The sequence below is a fragment of the Rhinatrema bivittatum genome, chromosome 1 (genome assembly GCF_901001135.1).
Source record: "Rhinatrema bivittatum chromosome 1, aRhiBiv1.1, whole genome shotgun sequence".
NCBI classification, from domain to species: Eukaryota; Metazoa; Chordata; class Amphibia; order Gymnophiona; family Rhinatrematidae; genus Rhinatrema; species Rhinatrema bivittatum.
Window position 1 is genome coordinate 366,854,435 of NC_042615.1, and position 23,231 is coordinate 366,877,665.

General features: G+C 44.0%; 1 long non-coding RNA gene across 1 annotated transcript; it reads left to right on the forward strand.

The window, feature by feature from the left end:
• The first annotated feature begins 718 nt into the window (after window positions 1–718).
• Window positions 719–12,474, forward strand: LOC115080841. Its single transcript, XR_003853683.1, has 3 exons — window positions 719–842; window positions 1,854–1,967; window positions 11,155–12,474. It is a non-coding gene; the product is annotated as an uncharacterized LOC115080841 (long non-coding RNA).
• The last annotated feature ends 10,757 nt before the right edge of the window (window positions 12,475–23,231 follow it).

Below are 23,231 nucleotides of genomic sequence, written 5' to 3' on the forward strand. Positions count from 1 at the left end.
GTAGGGGTTAGGGGCCTCTTTGACATTCAGAGTGAGACGTACGAAAGAATAGTACACTCTTTGTGAAGATTTGATGACCTTCGGAGTGAGGAAACACACAAAGCTGAGATTTGTACAATGTTCTCTCAACCTAGCTTGATGGACTCTCTACCTGGGTAGCATCAAGCTAGATTGAGAGAACATTGTCCAAATCTCATCTTTGGGTGAGTTTCCTCACTCCGAAGGTCATCAACTCTTCACAAGGAGAGCACTGATCTGTTTGTATGTCTCACTCTGAAATGTAAAAGGGGCCCCCTACCCCTACACTACTACTTAAACCTTACCTCGAGTTACTAGTTGGGTCTCATATAGAGATATAAATACTAAGTACCATAAGGGCCTTATAGGTTAGTCTCTCTCTCTCTCATCTCTCGACTCTCTCTCTCCCATCTCCTCCTCTCTCTCTCCTCCTCCCTCTCTCATCTCGTTCCTGCTCCCTCTCTCTCCGGTCTGCAAAAGTGTAATACATCCTAATGAAAAAAAAAGTTGTAAAAAAAGAAAATGCTACATGAACTCTAAAGTGATAATAGCTTATTCATGGGCTAACAGATGTGTTTGGATAACTCTTGAGGTGCTAAAGAATGATTTTGTTTTACCTTAGACTTTTGGAAAGAAGCCTGCAGCAAGCACAATCAGGTAGCTCCAAGCTCTTCTCTGAGGGAAAGGAAGAAGATGAAGAATGTGCTCAGGGATTGGCAGGACTGAATTTGTAGCCTCAGAGAATACACATGATCAAGGGGTATCCTGTCCTAGAGAAAGGTGTAATGATGTGGTGATCAGAGACAACATGAAGCAATCTGCAGGTTTTTTTTGCTTTAGGATTTTTTTTGTAATCTTCTTCATGAAAATTTTGGAGTTGGAAGAGTTTGGAAGGCTTTTCTTAGGGCAATTTGGGAATTGGGGGGGGGGGGGGGGAAGAAAGGTTATGATAACATCTTCATCTTTGCTTTCATCTTTCTATTCCCTCCCCATTTGCTTCTTCTCCTCTATTTATTTTACTCCTCGTCCCCTATTTTTCTTTTGCTCCATGCTGTTTCTTTATATTTCTGCCAGTAAGCTGGTTTCCCTTATCTCTTTCCTTTTTTGATGGGAGGGGAAGAGTTGCATCTATCTTCTCTGAAGAAGACCTGAAGGTCGGGATCCAAAGAGGTCCTTGACCTAAGGGGGGGAGGGGTTGGTGGGTGGGTAAGTAGGGGGTGGGGTTGATGGGTGGGTAGGTAGGGATATGTTTTATATTAAGAGCCGGGTAAGGAGGTTTTGTTCCAAAGAACAAAGGGTTTAGAGTTTTACAACACAAATTGAGAATAAACGGTCTTGGTATGCTGAATTCACAACCCAGTCCCCTCTCATAAGAGAGTTCTGGGTTGGTGCTCTAATGCCTTTTGTTTTTCAGTAACTTTTAATGCTAGCACTCATCTCAGATACCTCTCCATCAATGCTAAAGGTCTGAATGCCCCAACAAAGCAGGTAAAGCTTTACCAAGAAATAGCCAAATGAAAACCTGCAGTTAAATTCCTACAGGAGAAAAGGTGACTCGCTTTCAAAAATCTAGGGAAGTCAATTTAAAGTTTAATACATGTTGCGTCTGTTAAATTTTCCTCCTCTGCTAGGAAAAAAATGTGGAGAGGGAATTCTCCTATGCAAACGTTTCCTTTTTTTTTTATAAATGAGATATAAGAAGACTGGGAGGGAAGGATTATTATATTGAACTGCAAAGTATGTAAACAAATGATCTTTAGCTTCTCTATAAGCCCCAAATGTTATCAAATTGAAATGTATTGCTAATTTCTTAACATCACTGTCTTCTTTTGCAGGAGGTAAGGAGCCAAATGGGAGCTTGACAAGACAGGAGGGGTATCAATGCTATCTCAGCATAATTCCAACCTTTTCTCGGGAGTCAGGAGGAGAGGGTTAATCAATTTCTGGAGGTGTGTCCATCCTCAGGACAGGGCTTACAACTTTTTCTCAGCTTCCCATAATATTTACTCAAAAATAGATTATATATAGGGAAGTAGAAATGTACTTTCTGCTATAGTGGAAATGAAATTGTAGTAATTACCTGGTCCAGCCATGCACCAGATTTAATCTCCTGCCTATTACAGCTGAACCCTAGCAAGAAAATGGATTTTTGATGACTCCATTTAAATAAAGGTAAGAAAATATTATCTAAGTTGGTAATCACCTGAAAGAGTACTTTGACCTCAGTGAGGGCTCCAGCCTACACAGGAATCTTATATGGATGCTAGTAAGGCAGTAGTCAGGAGTTATACTATTGCACTGAAGAGTGTTATTAACAAGTTCAGACTGGAAAGGAAAATAGAGTAAGTGTAGAAGTCTGAGGCTCTGGATAATAGAAATGCTCAATTTCCTTCCCATATCTTGAGAAGAAAACTATTATAATAAGCAAAATCTATTTAATACTCTTATTGATCTTAAAGTGGAGGCTTCTCTTAGAATAACTAAACAGGAGTTTTATGAACAAGGTAATAAAGTAGGGTGACTTCTAGCTTGAAAATTAAATTCTCTGAAACCTAATAGGTATACAAAGGGGGTTGAGCTGAGAGATGGCCTGTTCACCAGACATCCTAAGCTGATTAGTGACTCTTTCTACTCCTGTTATCAAAATTTATATACACAGGAATCACTGGCCTACAAAACAGAGGCATTTTTAGATAAGGTCGCAGATAAGGTAGAGGAGATGCTGGGAGAAACCAGGAATAACAAGGTATTGGGTGTTAAAGAATCAGTAAACATTTAATTTAACAATTAAATTAAACTAAAGTCCATTTTTCATAAAGGTGAATTTACAGTGGATTTATTTATTTATTTGAGTTTATTTTTTCTATACCGGCATTCGCGATGGGGATCACATCATGCTGGTTTACAATTAACAAGGTGTGACAAAGGCAAATAATAATAACATTAACAGGTGCTAAAAAGAAAAACATAGCAGTTACAATAAAACAGGGACGAGATACCAACTTGGAACAGTGAAGCGGCGATAGTAGTTAACAGAGAAAAAAGAAACCTGCCAACCTGGCAAAGTTATTGGTTACCCTGTTGGGGTGATCAGAATTGCTTAAGGAGAATTAGGGATTCAGTTGGTGTCTGGAAAGGCTTTCATAAATAACCAGGTTTGATGTACAAAAGTGGTTTTCTCTTCTGTGTAAGTGTCCTTTTTATCTCAGATATCTGGGTAAAGCTTCCATGATGTTTTTAATGTGCACAAAACTTTCCCAGTGGACAATTGTGAATCTTATTGGAGAGGACCCCTCAAACACAAAAAATCCTACCTGAGTCCACTTTATTCACAGTCACCCAGCTTGTCCTGGTCCCTTGGGATGGAGATCTGGTTTGGAAACTCCAGAGATCTTGGTCCTCTCTTGATGTTGGTGATTGTGACTTCTCTAGCAGGAAAAGTCTTTAGAATGTGGGAACCAGGCTATCCCAGCCTTGGAACCCTGTGGAGAGGGGTGAGTCAAAAAATCTCCCCACAAACAATATACGAATACTGGCTCTCTAAAATCAGCAGTGACTGCTGCTTCACTGTCACTGGTGTTTGCCCCATCTAGGGAGTAGATTAGGGCTCGCAGGTCTTAGCCCTTGTCCTTTGTGTCCAGGGGAACCCTTCTTCAAAGGGAACAAGGTTTAAGCAGCTGTCTTTTCTTGAGACAACAGGAAACATCTTGGCCATCTTACACTGTGGGGCAGATTTTAAACCTGCGCGCAGGCACAGATTTGTTCGCGCAACCAGGCGCAAACAAATCTACGCCCGATTTTATAACATGCGCACAATTGTGCAACTTGCGCACGCCAGGCAGCCTGCCTCCATTCCCTCCGCCCCCCGCACCTTTCCCTCTCTCCCTTCCCCTCCCTAACCCGTCCCCCAGCCCTACCTAGAAACCCCCCTTACCTTTGAAGAAGTTACGTGCCCCGGCCGATGGCTGGCCCGCGATCCCGGGCACAGCGGCAAATGGCCACTGTGCCTGGAGGCTCAGGCCACGCCCCGGGACATACGCGTGTCCCGGGGCTTGCGCGCGCCGCCGAGCCTATGCAAGATAGGCTCGGCGTGCGCAGGGGCAGCTTTTCGGGGGTTACGTGTGTATCTTACGCGTGTAGCCCTTTGAAAATCTACCCCTGTGAGTATTGTCACTGATGCTTAACTCACCTAGGGAGTAAAGGGGCTCATAGGTCTTCAGCCCCTTCACAGGAATCCCAAAAGGGGATCTGAAAAATTCTATCACACTGCAACTAAATAAAGGATGACCCTCTGGCAGGGTGTGCACAGAGAGAAAACCTCTTAAAAATAATGTTCATGTTGAGGCTGGGAGGCCTCACCAGGAGTAGGAAATCTGCATCCTCACTGCTCTGAATCAATCTGAAACTGACTACTAGGGGTGTGCATTCGGATTGACCGCATTAGTAAAACGCAACTCATATTTTTTTTTTACTTAAAAAATTGATTCGACATAAACGATCGGATTTCCCACATATCGAACATAGATATGTTTCGATATGTGGGAAATCGCGATTGTTGAGCCAAAATAAAAATATAAACCCCCTCACCCTCCTTAATCCCCCCCCCCGACTTACCACAACTCCCTGGTGATCGAGCGAGGAGTGAGGACGCCATTTCTGCAATCCTTGGCGAGAAGCATGTGACGTCGGCGGCACGTCGAGTGACGCCGGCGTCACGTGATTCCCGGCTCGTTCGCGCCGGACGGCTCGTTCGGCCCAAAAAGAACTTTTGGCCAGCTTGAGGGGGTCAGGAGGCCCCCCCAAGCTGGCCAAAAGTTCTTTTTGGGCCGAACGAGCCGTCCGGCGCGAACTCGCCGGGAATCACGTGACGCCGCGTCACTCGACGTGCCACCGACGTCACATGCTTCTCGCCAAGGATTGCAGAAATGACGTCCTCACTCCTCGCTCGATCACCAGGGAGTTGTGGTAAGTCTGGGGGGGGATTAAGGAGGGTGAGGGGGGTTTAATTTTTTTTTGCACATATGTACATATACCCAACTCATTGGATTTTTTTTTATGTCCATATTGGCCGCAAGTGGGACCCCCTTTCGGACATAAAAATATGAACATAAAATTTTGCTCTGCACATCCCTACTGACTACCCAGATTACTAAAATGACTTCTCTATATAGGTTCAGGCAACCAACCACAGCCCTCCAGGTTGGGAGGGTCTGAAGAGGATGGGAGGCTCACTGAGATGTAGATTCTAAGCAGGGACCTAGCGCTATCTAGTGGCTGACTCAAGGTAGAGCCACAGAGAAATCACCCACTTTGAAATAGAAAAGGCAATTGTGGCATTGAATGTGGGAAAGTTCATTGAATTCATATAACATGTTATCCTACACCCTCACCTCTAAATTAGCTAATGGAATCCCAAGAGGGGAGTCTTTCCCTAAATCTATGAAGCTGGCTTCTATATCAGTAATACCCATGGAAGAGAAAAACTTAAAGGAGCATGGGTCCTATAGGCCTACTTCCTTCCTCAATTATAACGTAAAAATCTTTGCAAAAATTCTGGCAAGTTGAATAGAGAGATTCCTGCCTAAGTTAATCTACAAAGACCTATTCATTTTCATAATAGGATACCAGGATTCAGACAAAGTAAGAACAGTCACGAACTTGTTGTACAATGCTCAAGAAAGAAATCTTGACTACCTTTTGCACTCCCTAGATACAAAAAAAAACCTTCCATAAAGTGGACTATTCCTTTTTATTTGCAGCTAAAAAAAGGCTAATTTTCTCAGGCAGATATCAAGCTTATATAGGGAACCATGTACACTTGAAACAATTTCTCCTTGGTAGAGGGAGCCACTGCAGTATGTTTTGTGCTCTCCTTAGAGCTTCTGGTCACTGCAATTAGGAGAAATTCAAATATAAAGTACATGTAGGGAAAAGAGAGATCGGAGCATAAAATAGCCTTGCTTGTGGATGATGTTCTATTCATTAATGATCCATTTCAGTCTTTAGCTAGGTTGGCTGAAATAATTTCTGAATCCAGTGTGTTCTTCTCAGAATATAGAGTCAATTTAGAGAAGATGAAGCTGTGGATATAGGATTGTTTCCAGAATTGGATGTAGAAATCAAAACTATCCCTGCGAGTGGATCTCGGGATACCTGAAATATTTGGTAATTCACAGACTGAGTATAATTTATTATGTTGAACTCCCTGAATTATCCCCCTCTGTTCAAAACTATCAAATAAGATCTGAAAAAATGGCTACCCTATTCTCTCTCCTGGTTTGGCAACATCATGACCATTAAAATGAACACATGCTCAAGAGTGTTATTCCTGTTTGAGAAGCTCCCGCTTTGGATCACAGTCACCTTTGGACTGGATTAAATTCTGCTGTGGCCAAATGTATCTGGAAGAAAAAAAGGGCACAGGTCTGTAAAAAGGTGGACCTAAGAGAGAGAGAGGAGGGCTGAGCCTTGGGTCTTACCAAATAGTCATGTACCTGGAGAGAATTATAGAATGAAGGAAAACCCCAACCAAGAAGCACTCGATTGAGATGGATTTGTTGATGGGATTTGCTTCCTGTAAGTGTATCTTTTCAGTCTCTCTTGGGTGTGCCCAATAGAACACAAGGAGACATAACTGGCGAACACCCATTTCTTGCTGGAGCTTTGCAAAATTGGCATGCTGTAGTATCCAGAGGTAAAATATCTTCTTGTTTTTCTCCATTGTCCCCCTGAGGAACAATCATCACTTTCCTAGTCACCTCAGTAAGATAAATTTTCAATGGCTATGCAACCACAATATTAATTATGTAGGTGTATTGTTTAATGAAGGAATGTTTCTCTTTATCCAACAGTTAAGAGATAAGCATGAAGTGGAGATGGTGCCAGTGTTTAGATACCTACCTAAGAGGTAGGTATCTAAACACTGGTAGGTATCTACCAGAAGAGGAGATTTTTAAACAAGGGACATAATGAAGCAAATGTCAGCAGAATGCTTAAAAGCATTTGAGGAATTGATCAGTGAACAACTGTATATAAGGATCTAATATAAAAAAAATTATTGGATCCTATTGGAAGGGACAGAAGACCCAATAAGGAAATTCAAAGAATTATTGGCTTAAGATTTAAGAAAAGCACTGGGAACAAACAGTATGGAGACTCAATCATGGCAATTCTTTATGTATGATGACTATGGAGATGCAAGGCCTTTTGTCATTGGTATAATATTCTGGTTAGGCTTCAAAAAATTGGTCTAATTGATTCCAATAGGTGCTGGAGAGGATGTGGTGGTGATGGGGGGGGGGGGGGGGGGTGGGCATGTTCCCTGTTCCATATAAGACATGTTAGAGATGTACTGGTAGAGATATCATGAATATATAACGTGAGAAGAATTTGTTTCACCCTGCAGTTATCTTGTTGGGCCTGTCAATTAAAGGGAGTAACTTCAGTTGGGGGTGACATCCCATTAGGGGTTAGCTTGCTAGTGTATCAAACAGTGGCATAGTGAGGGGCCAAGGCCCCTGGGTGCCAGGCTGTAGGGGGGCACCACGGGGGCAGGGGATCCCATATCACACAAAGAAGAAAAGGCTCTATGGCCACCAGGGGTTCCCATGCCGCTTGATGGCAGAAAAGGAGGAGGCCTGGGACCACTGAGGGTACCTATCCTGCCTGGCAGCAGAGGGCAGCCACCAGGGTGGTGCATCCCACTTGGCATCAAAAGAGGAAGAGGATGCCTGCAGCCACTGAGGGTGCCTATCCTACCCAGCAGCAGAAGAGGACGAGGCCCACAGCCTCTGGGGACACCTAACCCACCTGGTGGCAGAAATGGAGGAAACCTGCAGCTGCCAGGGGGAGTCCATTCTGCTTGACAACAGAAGAGGAGAAGGAGGCCTGCAGTTACCAGGGGAGCCCATCCTACCCAATGGCAGAAGTGGAGGAGGCCCGTGTCCTAACTGAAGGAGAGGGACTGGAGCTGGAACCAGAGCCTTCCCATGTATGTTTGTGTGGAGGGGAGCGAGTGGAGCCAGTGTGTGTGTGTGTGTGTGTGAAGGAGAGGGTGTGGAGCCAGCATGTGTGTGTATGAAGGAGAGGGAGTGAAAGTCCCTATGGGTGTCTGATTGAAGGAGAGGGAGTGGAGCTAGAGTACGTGTGTGTGTATGTTTTGTGTGTGTGTGAAGGAAAGGGGAGTAAACGTGTGTGTGATGGGTGTGTGTGAAGAAGAGGGGAGTGGAGCCAGCATGTGTGGTATGTATGAGAGAGGGAATTGAACCAACATGTGGGGTGTTTGTATGAAGGATAGGGATTGGAACATGTTTGTGTGTATAAAGAAGGGGAGTGGAACGTGTGTGTGTGTGTGGAAGGAGAGGGAGTGGAGCCAGCATGTGTGTGTATGAAGGAGAGGGAGTGAAATCAGCCCTATGGATGTCTGAGTGAAGGAGAGGGAGTGGAGCTAGAGTAGTGTGGTGTGTATGGTTGTGTGTGTGTGAAGGAAAGGGAGTGGAACAAGTGTGTGTGTGGTGGTGTGTGTTAAAGGAGAGGGAGTGGAACAAGCATGTGTGTGTTATGAGAGAGAGGGAATGGAGCCTGTGAGTATGTGGAGGAGAGGGTATGGAGCCAGCCTGTGTGTGGTAGGGAGGAGAGGAATAGAACCATTGTGTGTGTGTGTATGTGGTGGTGTGGTTTGGAGATGGAGGAGAGGGAATGGAGCCTGTGCGTATGTGGAGGAGAGGATATGGAGTCAGCCTGTGTGTGTATGGAAGAGAGGGAATGGAGCGTGTGTGTGTGTGTGTGTGTGTGTGTGTGTGTGTGTGTGTGTTTGGAGAAGAGGGAGCAGAGCCAGTGTATGAGTATGGAGTCCAGAGAATGAAACCTGTGTGTGTGTGAATGTGTGGTTGGAGGAGAGGGAGTGGAGCTAGATTGTGTTTATGGAGGAGAGTGAGTGAAGCCAGTGTATGTGTGTGTGGAAGAAAGGGATAGAGTCAGTGTTGTGTGCCCAAGAGAGAGTGAGCCAGCGTGTGTGTGTGTGTGTGTGTGTGTTTGAACCTGAAAGAGAGGGAGCCACCCAAGTTTTGTGTATCTATGAGCATGTGTGAGTTTTGAAAGAGTGTTTAAGTGTGTCAGTGTGAGCATGAAGATTAGTGTGTGTGTGTGTGTGTGTGTGTGTGTATGAGAGAGGAAAAAGTTTGTGCACCTCCCTTCCCCTCTCACTACTCTATGATAATCTCAAGTTGACCAGAAGTCAAAAGTTCTGAGGTATGGAGAGTGAGTGATTTTTTTTTATCCTTATTGATTTAATTAATTATGTTTTATTTGATGTGTGTACGATTTTGAAATATTATATTGGTGTTTGGGAAATTAAAAAAAATATATCAGTCTTTTATTGGATGTTATTCTGTCCATCTCCTGTTTTGAAATATTAATTATGTTTATTAATATGGTTTCACTATTATGATTGATGCTTTATATTTCTTGATTTTATTATTTGATGATTTCTGAGGAAGGATGATGCTTTAGTTTTTCCATACATGCACTACATACTGAGTCTGACATGTTGCAGTTTCCAGTTTAGTTTGTCTGTACTTTATACTTTACGGTCACTTTATTCTATATTTGAAGAGGGTTTGTCTGTGTTCTATATTTGTGATTGAAGTTAAGTATTCTGCTAATGTGTCGTTTCAATGTAGGGTTCTATAGAAGTTTGGATTATTCCGCGTTTCTTATAGCAGATTTATTGGTGTTTTAGGGCGTGGTGTAATATTTGCAGTGTCACCTTTTCAAAGGGTGGTAACTGTTTGAGTGCTGGCAGTTAGTGCTGTTTTGGAAAGGGAGGTTTATTATATTGTAATTGTAATTTTGCTTTCTCATGGCTTTCTGAGGACCAAGCCCACACCCAACATGCGTTACAATAGTCCTAACATCATATGTGTTCCAAGGATCTTTTTGGCTTTCATACAGGGTTTTGTGGTTGATACCACAGCAGTGCATGTAAATATAATATACATGCTGTTGTGATATTTTTTATTTCAAAAGATTGTACTTTGAGTGTCTTTTTTCATGTAAAATCTTTTATTATAAATGATTAATTTGAAATTCTGTGGAGAGGGCCATGGTTGGGGGAAGGCTGGGCATAAAGCTATAAGATTTCATTTAGGGTGCGTAATACCCTTTGCACTGACCCTGATTAGAAAAAGAATACAAATAAAATATTTAAAAAAAACAGAACGAGGAAGGGCCAGCACTGTAAATTGTTTCACACAGGGCTGCAAAAGCATTAGCACTGGCCCTGCACGGCAGCACCCTATGGTGACATGCTGGCTGGGTTCCCACCCTTCCCCAGTGAAAAGAGATCCAACACAGTTGTGCTAGGCAGTGATGCAATGGTGGGAGAGAAAGGAGGGGGCACATGGGAGCCAACACAAATGCATTGGTCTCTGGGCGTCGGAGGACCCTCGCTACGCCTCGGGTAGCAAGGCAAATGTAGCCCAACACTGGAAATTTCAGAACAAACCTGAGAGAGAAAAATAAATCCAGATAATCTAGAGAGTAATAGCTATGGGACTCATCTTTTTCTATGTGATAGATACATATCAGAATAGGGATGTGCAATCATTTTTTGATGATTAGGAAATTGGTACGATATTTCCTAAATCGTCATGGATCGGGAAACCGATAAAACGATTGCATGTTCCCCGAATTTTCGTAAAACATCGTTTTTCACGAAAAAAAAATGCCGATCCGCGGGAATACGAGATTTTCCCATGGCCACACGAACCCGAAAGCGAAATGATCGGGCACCCGATGCACATCTCTATATCAGAATGCAATGAGAATATGGGACCCTTTCCTGAAGTATGCAGTTTAAAGAAATGGGGTTGAAAAATGGGATTAACTAGAATCAGGAACCATGTGAAGTAGGGCTCGACCATAAGGCTGATGCCCTCTTTCTGCTTGCACCCATTTTGTTATAAACTGCAACTGAGCCCAGGGGACTTGGGGCAGAAAAGAGAGGAACCAAACATGTAATGATATGACAAGTATAGAACAGCAATATGCAGCCTCCCCGCAGAGTGGCATCTAAGAATTTGCATGTTATCACTGTCAGTTGAATCATATTAGTAATCTCCTATTTCTATTTCTTAGGAAGCAGGATGCTTCAGGATCCAGAAGAAAGGTGACAGGAGATAAAGATTCTGCCTTTCATGTCCCTTGCAAGGATCATGCCAGAAGATCACTAGATAGCAGTCAGAATTCCTCTCTCCTTTTATGCTCATTTCTGCCTTCAAGGTCACAAGCTCCTGCCTAGGCAGTTCCCAGATTGTTACATTTTGCGGGCCACAGACTCACCTCCAATGCCACTCAAATAACACAGGTCCCAGCGATGATGGCTGCTCAGACACAATGCCCAGATGCCCTGCTCCTGCAGTCTTGCTAGGTACACGCACGTGGTATATGGTGCCTCTTAAAGGGCCAATAGTGGGAAATCCAGACCCAGCACGTACTGATGAAGTCCTACCCACTACTAAAAATGCCCCGGAATTCCAGAGGACACCTCAGTAATGGGTCTTCTGCATTGTTGTATGTAGTGTGGGTTACTGCTTCTGGTTCCTATGTTCCTGTTCCTGCTTCCTGCCTTGTCTCTCCAGCCCAGAGTTGCCTCATCTCTCAAACCTAGCCTACCTTGTCTATTCGGCCCAGCCTGCCTTGTCTCCTCAGTCCTGCTTGCCTCATCTCCCTGCCTTTCTTTGGACTGTCTTCTGGATCTCACCATTGCCTGGACATTGACCATTCTTGTTTGCTGCCTGCCTCTGACCTTTGCTTGGCCCTGTATCAATGCCTACACCATTGCCACAGAGACTCTCGCCAGGAACTGTCGGCCTCTGGAATCCGAGAACTCAACCCAAGAGTAACGGGGTTGGTATAGGTGAAGCTCCTATTCAGTCTCTCTTCTGCATAGCTCCACCAGCTGTCAGTGATGGCCAACGTGGCCTACCCTGTAGGCTGAGCCAATCTCACCAGCAACAAGGATCCACAGGTCTTACACAGAGATAGAAGTTCAGGTATTATGGCTGAAAGTAGGAGCAGACCCCTTCATCCATGGGCCTATCTTTTTCCCATTTTATGTCCCATTGGGGTCCATTTTCAAAAGATTTAACTGCTAACATCAGGAATCAGCTGGTTAAACTTCTGTTTTCAAAATTCCCCACATTAACTAGCCAAAGTTCAGTTGCAGGGATATTTTTTGAGACAGTTTAAAGACTTAGGCAACCACAGGTACACAAATATCAGTTCTAAATCTAACAGGTTCAATTTTGCACAGCTAGATTTAAGTGAATTTTCAATTAAAAACATGCCAGTTTGGTCTGGCTAAAAATTTGGGTATAAACAGGAAGTTATTTTCTATTTTGAGATTTAGTCAGATTTAATTCATAAAATTAGCTAGTTGAGTGGCTAAATATTTGTTTTAAAAATAACCAATTAAATTAGCTGGTTGTCTTATTCATTCTGTAAAGTTTTTAAAATAAACCCTCAAGGGATCTATTTCATGTTTTGCACTGGAGGTTCTTATCCTTCTCACTGTGTGTCTCTCCTGATTGATTCTACCCTCTTTATATGTAGCATTGCATCATCAAAGAGGAGACATGAGTGTAGTGAACACGCCATACTTTGTTTTTGGTGCATCAGTGCAAGTGGGTGTCATGATGTGCAGAAATCTTTCTTGAGGTTTCTTAATGTTGCTTGAGTGGGTTGTGATGTCGCATCAATTCTCTTCAAATGCAGGAAGAGAAAATGTTTTTACTCTAGCATTCTAAGACAAGTCGAACAGCTGGTTCTGTCTAGTTTAAACCCTGTTTGAGAGGTTTTCTGATCTGTCATTTATATCTGTATTTTTTTTTTATTGTTTCTCAGTTTTGTGATCCACAACTCCATGGAAGGAGCAAACTGGTTTCTACAACTGCTCAGTGTAATGGTTTGACAAAGTAAGTAGGGTAATTGATCATCTGTTTGCTAGGCAGAATGAAAGAACCAACAGATAAATAATATGGACATTATAAAAGGATGCAGGACAATTTTCTAAATTATATTAAAATGATATATAGAAATCTAGGTAGGTGATACTTTTTTTTGATCTAAATACATTTTTGTAACACACAAATGAAACCACACACCGCAACCTAGACCGTCTGTAGATCTCAATCTAATAAATCACCTCCCATAAGAGGCAACAATCTACAACATCAACCACTTAAATTTTCACAAATGCTTTATTCTTTACTTATTGGAAAATGTACCATCTCCATTATACTATTTAAAATACTTTTATCGCTCATTCAAATGTTCAAACATTGAATTCTTATCTCATTGATATATTAAAGTGCACATATATCAATGAGATAAGAATTCAGTGTTTGAACATTTGAATGAGCGATAAAAGTATTTTAAATAGTATAATTGAGATGGTACATTTTCCAATAAGAAAAGGATAAAGCATTTGTGAAAATTTAAGTGGATGATGTTGTAGACTGTTGCCTCTTATGGGAGGTGATTTATTAGCTAAATACATTTTTGACAAACTTTCAAGAGCTATATTCTCCCATTATCAGATCAGTGTACATAACACTGGAGAACTAGTCCAAAACATTAAAGGGCTAGATTCATCAAACTATCGCATACAAAAGGAAGAGGGGCATGTTTTATGATAGTGTACATTGCAATAAATAGGCTATTATCTTAACGCTTCGCATAGGTATTACTGCAGAGTGTGATAACCTTTTTGCACGTTGCTGTAATACCACAATTATTGCAGTTCCTACCTGTAACCACTAGGGGAGAGATAGAGAGGGAGAGATTTGTACAGTGTTCTCTCAACCTAGCTTGATGGACTCTCTACCTGGGTAACATCAAGCTAAGTTGAGAACATTGTACAAATCTCATCGTTGTGTGAGTTTCCTCACGCTGAAGGACATCACAAGAGTGTACTGTTCTGTTTGTACGTCTCACTCTGCATGTCAAAGTGGCCCCTAACCCCTACACTACTACCTAAACCTCACCCGAGTTACTAGGTGGGCCTCCTATAGTAGCATATATAGCTGCTTACTAAGGTGCCATCCCCAGAGGTGCACTCTCTCTCTCTCTTCCTCCCTCTCACTCGCGCCCCCCCCCCCCCCCCCCCCCCAATCTCAGGGCCCTCCTCTAATCTTTCCCCAGCCTAAAAATGCCCAAAACTCCATTTGCGTTATGGGCATATTGCACAGCTTAACACCAATAAAAAAGGTGTAGTAATTTTTGGCGTTAAACCTGTGCATTATGGCTTCGCACCTACCCTTGCGTGTGCCGAGCCTATTTTGCATAGGCTCGGCAACATAGGCTCGGCAGTGCACGCAATCCACGGGATGCGTGTATGTCCCGGGGCTTTCGAAAATGGGTGGTCCGGGGGCAGGGCATCGGTCTGGGGGCGGTCCGGGGGTGGTACCAAGTCCGCCGGAGGTTCACGCGCCGGCAGCTGGCAGGCATAACTTGGCGAAACAAAAGTAGGGGGGATTTAGGTAGGGATGGAGGTGGGTTAGATAGGGGAAGGGAGGGAAAGGTGGGGGGGAGCTAAAAAAGTTCCCTCCAAGGCAGCTCCGATTTCGGAGCAGCCTTGGAGGGAATGGGGAAAACCATCGGGGCTCCCCTTGGGCTCGGCGTGCGCAAGATGCACCCCCTTGCGTGCGCCGACTCTGGATTTTATAACATGCGCGTGGCAGCGAGCACATGTTATAAAATCGGGTGTGCATTTGTGCACGCCGAGTAGCGCGCACAAATGTACTCAGAGCGCGTAACATTTAAAATCTGGCCCTTTGCGAAGCCAGCTCACTTTTCCAAAATTTCCGCCCCAACTCTTCCCCTTTTAAAAATTTGCATCGCGCCATACGTTATGGTGCTTTTTGCATGCGTTAAGGTGTTTCTTGCATGCGAAAACACCTTAACGCATGCGAAAAGGCCATAATGCGAGTTGAAAAATAACCCCCTAAGTTAGTCAAATAAAAATGTATCACCTACAACATGTTTATTAACCTTTATTCCTTTGTATCCTCATAGGGATGGTAACTTTGAAAGCGGTGCATGGGTGCAGCACATTTGTCGCCCTGCATCCAGGGACACAGCTATATTATAACATAAGTGCATATATGCGTATATATTATAAAATAACCTTACCGTGCACTCAATTTTAAGTGGGCACACAAATGTGGGCACAAATCCCACGTCTACTGCACAAGTGGGGGGATTTTAAAAGCCACATGCACCAATGCCATTGGCTATTTTCCCAGTTCATTCCCAGCTTGCCCAGTTACAGGATAGGACTTCCAAACCCCCCTAACTTAATAGCCTCCCCTTTAGACTCGACCTTTAAAATGTCGCTGAACAATCTAGAATTTTTTGTTTTACAACTTACATGTAAAGTTACGTGGCAGGGTACCCTGCTGCATGCCAGTGCACGTAATTATACACATGCTAATTTCTATTTTACATTTGGGAACTTTTCATTTGTACACGTAGCAGCAAGTACCCGCATATTCGGGCAGATTTTAAAATCCACTCGGCCTGCACCAGCCCCATATATTCCGCATCCCCTAATTCAATGGTTCCCAATCCTGTCCTGGGGATCCCCCAACCAGCCGGGTTTTCAGGATATCCACAGTGAATATGCACGAGTTTGCAAGCATATTCATTGTGGATATCCTGAAAACCCGGCTGGTTGGGGGATCCCCAGGACAGGGTTGGGAACCACTGCCCTAACTGATGCGCATGTCAGGCTGCTAAAATTCACCTGATAGTGTTAAATGACCATCATTACAATGGGAAGGCCAGTTTTCAGACTCCCTGTGTTTCTTGCAGGCAATGTGTAGTGGAGGAGGAGCCTAGTGGTTAAACAAAGGGCGGCAAAACAGGGAAGCCAGGTTTTAAATCCTGCTGCTGCTTCTTGTGACCTTGGACAAGTCACTTCACCCCTCCATTACCCTCAGATATGGACTTAGATAGTGAACCCTCTGGGAATGTAATCCACGTTGAAGTGTCTGAAAAAGCAAAATATTAAATAAGGTACCTTCAGGATAAATTCTGTTTTTCAGCACTTCAAAGCAGATTACATTTAGGTACTGTAGTTCTTTCTCTGTCCCCAGAGAGCATGAAAACTTGAGACAATAGAGGGTAAAGCAACTTGCCCAAGGTCATAAGGAGCAGCAATGGGATTTGAATGCTGGTCTCATTTACTCAAAGGCCACTGCTTTAACCACTAGGCTACTCCACTCCATGAGGGCTTTCTTGTTAAGGTCACATTCTTATAACCAACAATCACATTTGTTTAAAACAAAGCCATATCTCCACAGTCATTTGAAGCACCATGTGAAAGCATGGATCACAGTGCTGGAATTAACCAAGTTGTGTTCAGTGTGAGAAGCTGACTTTTTAACCAAGGTGACTCAGTGCTAACATTGGCAGATTGCACCCTGTGATACAAGGTCACATTACCCACAAGGAAAACAGATAATGTATTCTTACATACTTCTGATCTTTTTGAAATGCATTAAAGCAAGTTAGAGCTCAGCACAGTATGGTTTAAAAAAATGTTTGTTGAAGATAACAGGTCTGATTTAATAAAGTTTGTTTTCCCATTTTGTTCTATGGGAAAATAAAACGTTAGTAAATCAGGCCCAATGTTTGCAAAGTTGAATGTTAACAAAATCCTTCTGAATTTACCAAAAAGTGTAATTTGAAGCTAGATTAATTAAATCAATTCTAAATGTCTTTGACACCTATTTCATTTATTAAAATGTTATATTCCACCTGTCAAGCATGTTATCCAGGTGATAAAATAAAAATCCACAACCATAAAATATCATAAAAGCACTTAAATTAACAATGTAGAGTACATCATAAAGGGGAAGGAAGGATATCGGCAATAAGCTTATGCCAACTTTCTAAAAGGAGATTAGAGCAGCCATGTCAAATGTCATCATTAAGAAACACTAATTCTTATTTTATCGAACTTTCGTGAGCATATAAAAAATGACAATGGGACCAACACAGTGGCTGAGTTGTCTACCATGCGGATGGCCCCTGGCTCGACTCCCAAGTCAGGTCGCCAGTTCCTCAGGTTGACTGGAGCTGGGGATGCTGCAGAGATAGTGTTTACAGCACCCATAGGGATGGGAATCAAGGGCATCTCAAGGTTATATGTTTTAAAATGTAGAGGAGATTTTTGAAACTTGTCTGGTCAGACCATTTTGTTATAAGCTTATCTGTTAAGAGTCAAGCTTCTTTTATACCTAAAAAGAAGCAAGTATATGAAATATAGTAATTTCAGAAATGGTATATGAAAAATGGTCAGAGGTCATAAATGCAGTTGGTGTAATCTCTATTTCTTGTGCAGATTTGGTGGATTGCTGGAAAAGTACTTTGAATAAAAGCATATGATGATGTTACCCTTGAGAAAGCTGTCTATTTAAAAAATAAAAAATGTTGTCCTATGGTTTAATAAAGAACTACTGGACCTTCATAGAGAAGAAAGAAGGTGGAGAAAATTAAAAGTGATGAAGCAAAGGGTAAATATAAGGAATGCTTATTTAGTTAGAAGCAGAGAGTTTTTGAGATCCAGAAGAAATGTTATGCTAAAAATATGAATGCCTCTTGAATAATCCTAGTTTATTGTTTAGTACTGTACAGAGATTATTTCATGATTCCAACTGGATGAAGAAGAATTACCTGATTGTCAATGTTTGTCTACACACTTTGTTATAAAGGTTGCTGATTTATGATCTTCTCTAGATACAGATGTGTTGGCTTACTTGGATTTAGTTTCTGGTTCCAAGGTACAAGACTGGGTAGATTTTTCTCCTCTAACTCCAGTTAGGTTAACGGCTTTGAATGTCCAGCGGAAGACTACTTTTTGCCCTGCAGATCCTTGTTCATTTTCAGTTATTCATATCATTAAAAAAGATAAGTATGCTGTCTGGCTAATTTTAAAAAAGAACTCGCATGCGCCATCAGCACATGAGCAGAGATACGCTGTAATTTTATATCATGTGCGGGGGGGGGGGGGGGGGGGGGGGGGGGGGGGAGAGAGAGAGAGCACTGTAAGAGAGACAATTTGACTATATATCTGTTATGGAAGTGTCAGTTTAGTGGACCCTTGGGCCAACCTGCAGGGAGACTGGGAAAGATATTCAAAGTCTCTAGTATACCACAGACTGGGAGGCAGATGTTCAGGCTGGACGTAGAGGTGCGCTTCACCCTGGAAGCTGGTACTCCCCTGGGAGGAGCCTGTAAGAGCCCAGCCACTGGGACTTAGGCGGGTAGTTGGGATCAGGACTGGGAACTGGAACCAGACTAGGACAGTAGGTCAGTACTGTAACAGGGCTCGGGTTCTGGAACCAGGCAGGAACTGTAGCAGGTAAACAGGAACCAGGCAGGTACTGTAGCAGGCAAGCAGGAACGGAGCAATTAACAAAGCAGGTCGCTCCGGGGCACAGCACAACAGGGATCCGGTAGGTAAGCCTGGATGGCCGTGGCCGGCTTATCAAGGCCGCGGTGTCTGACGTCAGGAATTGGGCGGAGTCACCACTGGCGGGAAACGGCCTAGAAAAGCGCCCAAATGGCACACGCGCCTAGAGGCAGGGCGTCCATGGAGGGCCTCCCGGTGGCGCGGCCCTCGCCGGGACGCCGCCAAACAGGACAGGAACCAGGCCAGCAAAAGCGGGAACAGGTCCAGAAACTCAGAGATAAGAGTCTGGTCGCGGCGCTCGCGGCCAGAACCGCAACAATATCTACCGCTGTAAGAGGGACACTTTCAACTCAGGGTGGGTTTGGGGAGGGTGCAGTGTTACATTGGTGTGCTACAGATCCTTGCACCCTGGCCAAGGAGGAGGCAAAGAAGGATTTGAACAGGTAAATATAAATCGGTTATTTACTCTCTCAGACAATAGAAGGACTAGGGGGCACACCATGAAGTTAACAAATAGCACATTTGAAACAAATCAGAGAATTTTTTTTTTCAAGCAACACACAATTAAGCTCTGGAATTCCTTGCCAGAGGATGTGGTTATGACAGTTAGTGTAACTGGGTTTATAAAAGGTTTGGATAAGGTTCTTATGATTCAAACCCAGCCTGAGTTAAAAGTGCCCCTCTTACAGTGGTAGATAAATATAGATATATAGTTTTATTCCCTCTCTTACTCTCTCACTCCTCACTCTCTCTCTCTCTCACTCACTCTCACATATATATATATATATATATATATATATATATATATATATTTTGTTACGAGCGCGCGCGGGCGCGGTCGTCTCGGGCGGGTGGTGAGCCCTTGGGCCACGGCAGGACCCCAGGAGGAGCCCAAGGCCACACCGTGGGAGGTGAGCTGAGGCAGGCTGGTGAGCCAGGCAGGCAGGAACAGAAGCAGGGAGTCCGGCCCTCAGCCGGACCTGCATGCCCATGGTAGCCAACACGGGGAAGTTGAACTAGTGAACGGTCCTCCGACTGTTCCCGGCCCTTTCGGACCCGCCGCAGGGAACGGCAATGGGCAGCAGGCCGACAGAGGCGAGGGCAGACAGAGTCCTTAAACTGAAGACATCAGACAGGGCAGAAGCAGGCTGAAGCAAGACGGAGACATCAGGGCAAGGGCTGAAGCGAGACACAGGAAAGGTCCAGGCGAGCAGGAACTCCGATGCTGGGATATCACATCCGAAGCCCCCTCGGCGGGCAGAAGCTCAAGAGCCCGTGGGACGAATCCCTCCTGTTGGCCACTCCAGGGCCCAACAGGACAGAAGGCTCAGGAACCAGGTCAAGGGCAGAGACAAGAAGACATCCGGACAAGGGCTGAAGCAGACACTGAAGACAAGGCTGGACGGGAACATTGCACTGTCCATCAGGGCGCCCTACTCAGCCCGCCCGTGGGACTGAGTCGCGGACCACCCTGTCCCAGACGCGCCCTACACAGCCTAGGAAGGCTGGTCGCGGACCACGCTGAGAAGGAGGGTGCGGGGAAGACCCAGGCGAGCAGGAACTCCGATGCTGGGATACTCACATCCGAAGCCCCCTCGGCTGGCAGAAACAGGAGCAGACATCAGGCAAGGACACTGGACTAGGAATCATGGAAGACCTGGATCAGCACGGTTACAGCCAACTGTAAGGCCTGATCAAGGCCGAAGACAAGCAGGAGTCGGAGTCACGGACCGGAGTCAAGGCAGGCTGAAGACAAGCAGGAGTCAGAGTCACGGACCGGAGTCAAGGCAGGCTGAAGACAAGCAGGAGTCGGAGTCACAGACCGGAGTCAAGGCAGGCTGAAGACAAGCAGGAGTCGAGTCACGGACCGGAGTCAAGGCAGGCTGAAGACAAGCAGGAGTCGGAGTCACGGACCGGAGTCAAGGCAGGCTGAAGACAAGCAGGAGTCGTAGTCACGGACCGGAGTCAAGGCAGGCTGAAGACAAGCAGGAGTCGGAGCCACGGACCGGAGTCAAGGCAGGCTGAAGACAAGCAGGAGTCGGAGTCACGGACCGGAGTCAAGGCAGGCTGAAGACAAGCAGGAGTCGGAGTCAAGGCAGGCTGACGACAAGCAGGAGTCGTAGTCACGGAGGACCTGGATCAGGAGAGGCCACAGGCAACTGTGTAACCCAATCCGAAGGCAAAGACACAGTGAACAGAAAGTCCTTAAATACTGGAGGTAGAGGGCAACTCCCTGGGAGGAGCTTGCCAGGACCGCCCACCGCTGGTCCTATAACTAGGGTAGAGAGCTGCGGGCCAGCCCCTAGGGAAGGGCGTCGCCCAACAGGAAGTCCAAACACTGAGGCTGCAAGCCACCGGCACAGCTAGGCCTCTCAGGCCCTGGAGCAAGTCCTGGATGATGCGCAGGCGAGGCCCTGGCTTCAGAGCGGCCTCTGGAGGAAGGTAAGAGACCTCCTGCAGCGCAGCAGCAGGGGGGATCGCAACATATATATATAGTAGTTCACCAGTCTTGAAGACCCCTTTGGTTCTACATCTTGTAAGCCACTCACTTAACCCTAAAACTTGAGATCTCCAAAACTTGCTCCTCATCAGGACTATCAGTAAAGTTATGCAGATAACGTGCCATGGTAGGCTTTTCTAAAATTCGGAGTTACATAACTCTTGGCCCCACCCCTTTTAAGATCTACCTGTATGCTAGCACAAATGGTGAATGTTTCTTTACATGAAGGTCATTTTCCTGAGGCCTTGAAGAGAGCCTATATGAGATCTATTAAGATGAATTCAGCTATATCCTCTTTTGATATGACAAATTATTGTCCTATTTTAAACCTTACAATTATAGCTAAGTTAATAGAAGAGTGTATATTAAATCAATTATGTGACTTCATGAAAACAAAGGAGGTGCTGGATTCTTGCTAATTTGGGACTGAGACTCATTTGCGTTTCTTAGTAGATTCTTTGTTGGTTCGAATTGATATGGCAAAACCTGTTTCTGCTAGTTAAGCTTGATGAAAGTTTGGCCTTTGGACACAGTTCATCACATTATTTTAATGTATTGTATTGCTTGCAAAATCTGGGGATAGGGTTAACAGTTCTGCAACAACTGTGGTTTGGCAATTGTACAACTTTCTGGAAGTTTATGTCTTCAGGGGTGTCTCAGGGATATGCATTATCAGCAATTTATTCAACATTTTAATGCAGGCCATTGGCTTAGACAGTAACTTTGAAATAGCCACATGGGCGCACATGTATGTTTATTTGCCAGCTCATGTCCAGAGACCGCATCCAGTTTATAACATATGCTCGTAGTGTGCGCATGTTATAAAATAGCCTGGATGCGCGATTTTAAATGGACGAGCGCATGTGCATGCAAATGTTGCATCTACCGCACAAGTGAGGGAATTTTATAAAGGACGTGCGCAGATGCCATAGCTATTTTTCCCAGTTCACCCAGTTTAAGGCTAGGACCCTCCAAACCCCCTTAATTTATTAACCTCCTTTTCCCCTGTTAGCCTCAACACTTAAAACCCTGCTGATTAGCCTACAGTTTTTTGTTTTTTACTACACACACCATCCATAGCAGTAGTAAAGTTACGCAGCAGGGGACCGTGGTGCATGCCTGTGCTCATAAGTATTTACTCGCACATCTCTTGGTCTTCCCTTGACAGGCCCATGCCCCGCCCCTTTTTCTAAAATTGTGACTTGTGCACATGGTGGGAGATACACGTGTACATGGGCGGCTTATAAAATCTGCTCAGCGCATGCCAACCCAACTTGTGCGCATATCTCCTGGCTTTGGCACACGTAGGACTTTTAAAAATTGCCTATAAGGTTTTATATTCTTTTGAAATAAATTTTATATATATGCCAATGACATACAACTTCTGTTTCCTTGTGTTGCTGATTGAAGATTGCCTACAACCTTTTTGTCAAGTGGGGCCCAATACTCAAAGATATCAGGTTATCTAAGTTATCCGGATATTCAGCTGCATTGCTATGATTCATGGCTAGGCTACTGAATATAACCAGTTACGTTCTGGATATCTGGATAAGTTATATCCAGATAACTTTAGACTTGCTATTGAGCAGGTCTAACTTATTCAGTTAACTTAACTGGATAAGACTGAATATATCCACTTACCCGGTTAGGATAACTGGACAGGTAGCGCTGCCCCAATCCACCCATTGAGTATCTGCTTATTTACTTAGCCAGAAAAGTGACTTATGTTCAGCGGCTGCCACTTAACCAATAACTGGCTATTCCGTAGCCACCACTTAGCTGAATAAATCCTACTTAGGCTGTATGGCGCTAAATGCGCTTTCAGTATCAGGCTCATGATGTCTTACATTCAAGGGTGAATGAAGTTAAATATGTTAGTTTTCAATTTACAAAAAAGAACGCTATTTTGGATAGATGGAAAGTTGAACAATCCACATCTCACTAGTTGTAAGCTGGAAGACATGAGTTTGGCCATTCTTAATGAGGGCTATGATCTGGGAATAATTCAAGGTTCTACTTTGCAACTACAATCTCAAATTAGACAGGTAGTGAAATCCTCACTCTATTGAAAATAATAAGACCTTTGCAACATTACATTGATCAAAGTAGTATGTGAAGTGTTATACAAGCTTTGATCTTAAGTAAATTGGATTATTGTAATTCCCTATATCTTGGACTACCTAAAAAAAGTTTGTGAGCACTTGATTTAGTGCAAAAAGCTGCCGTAAGAATATT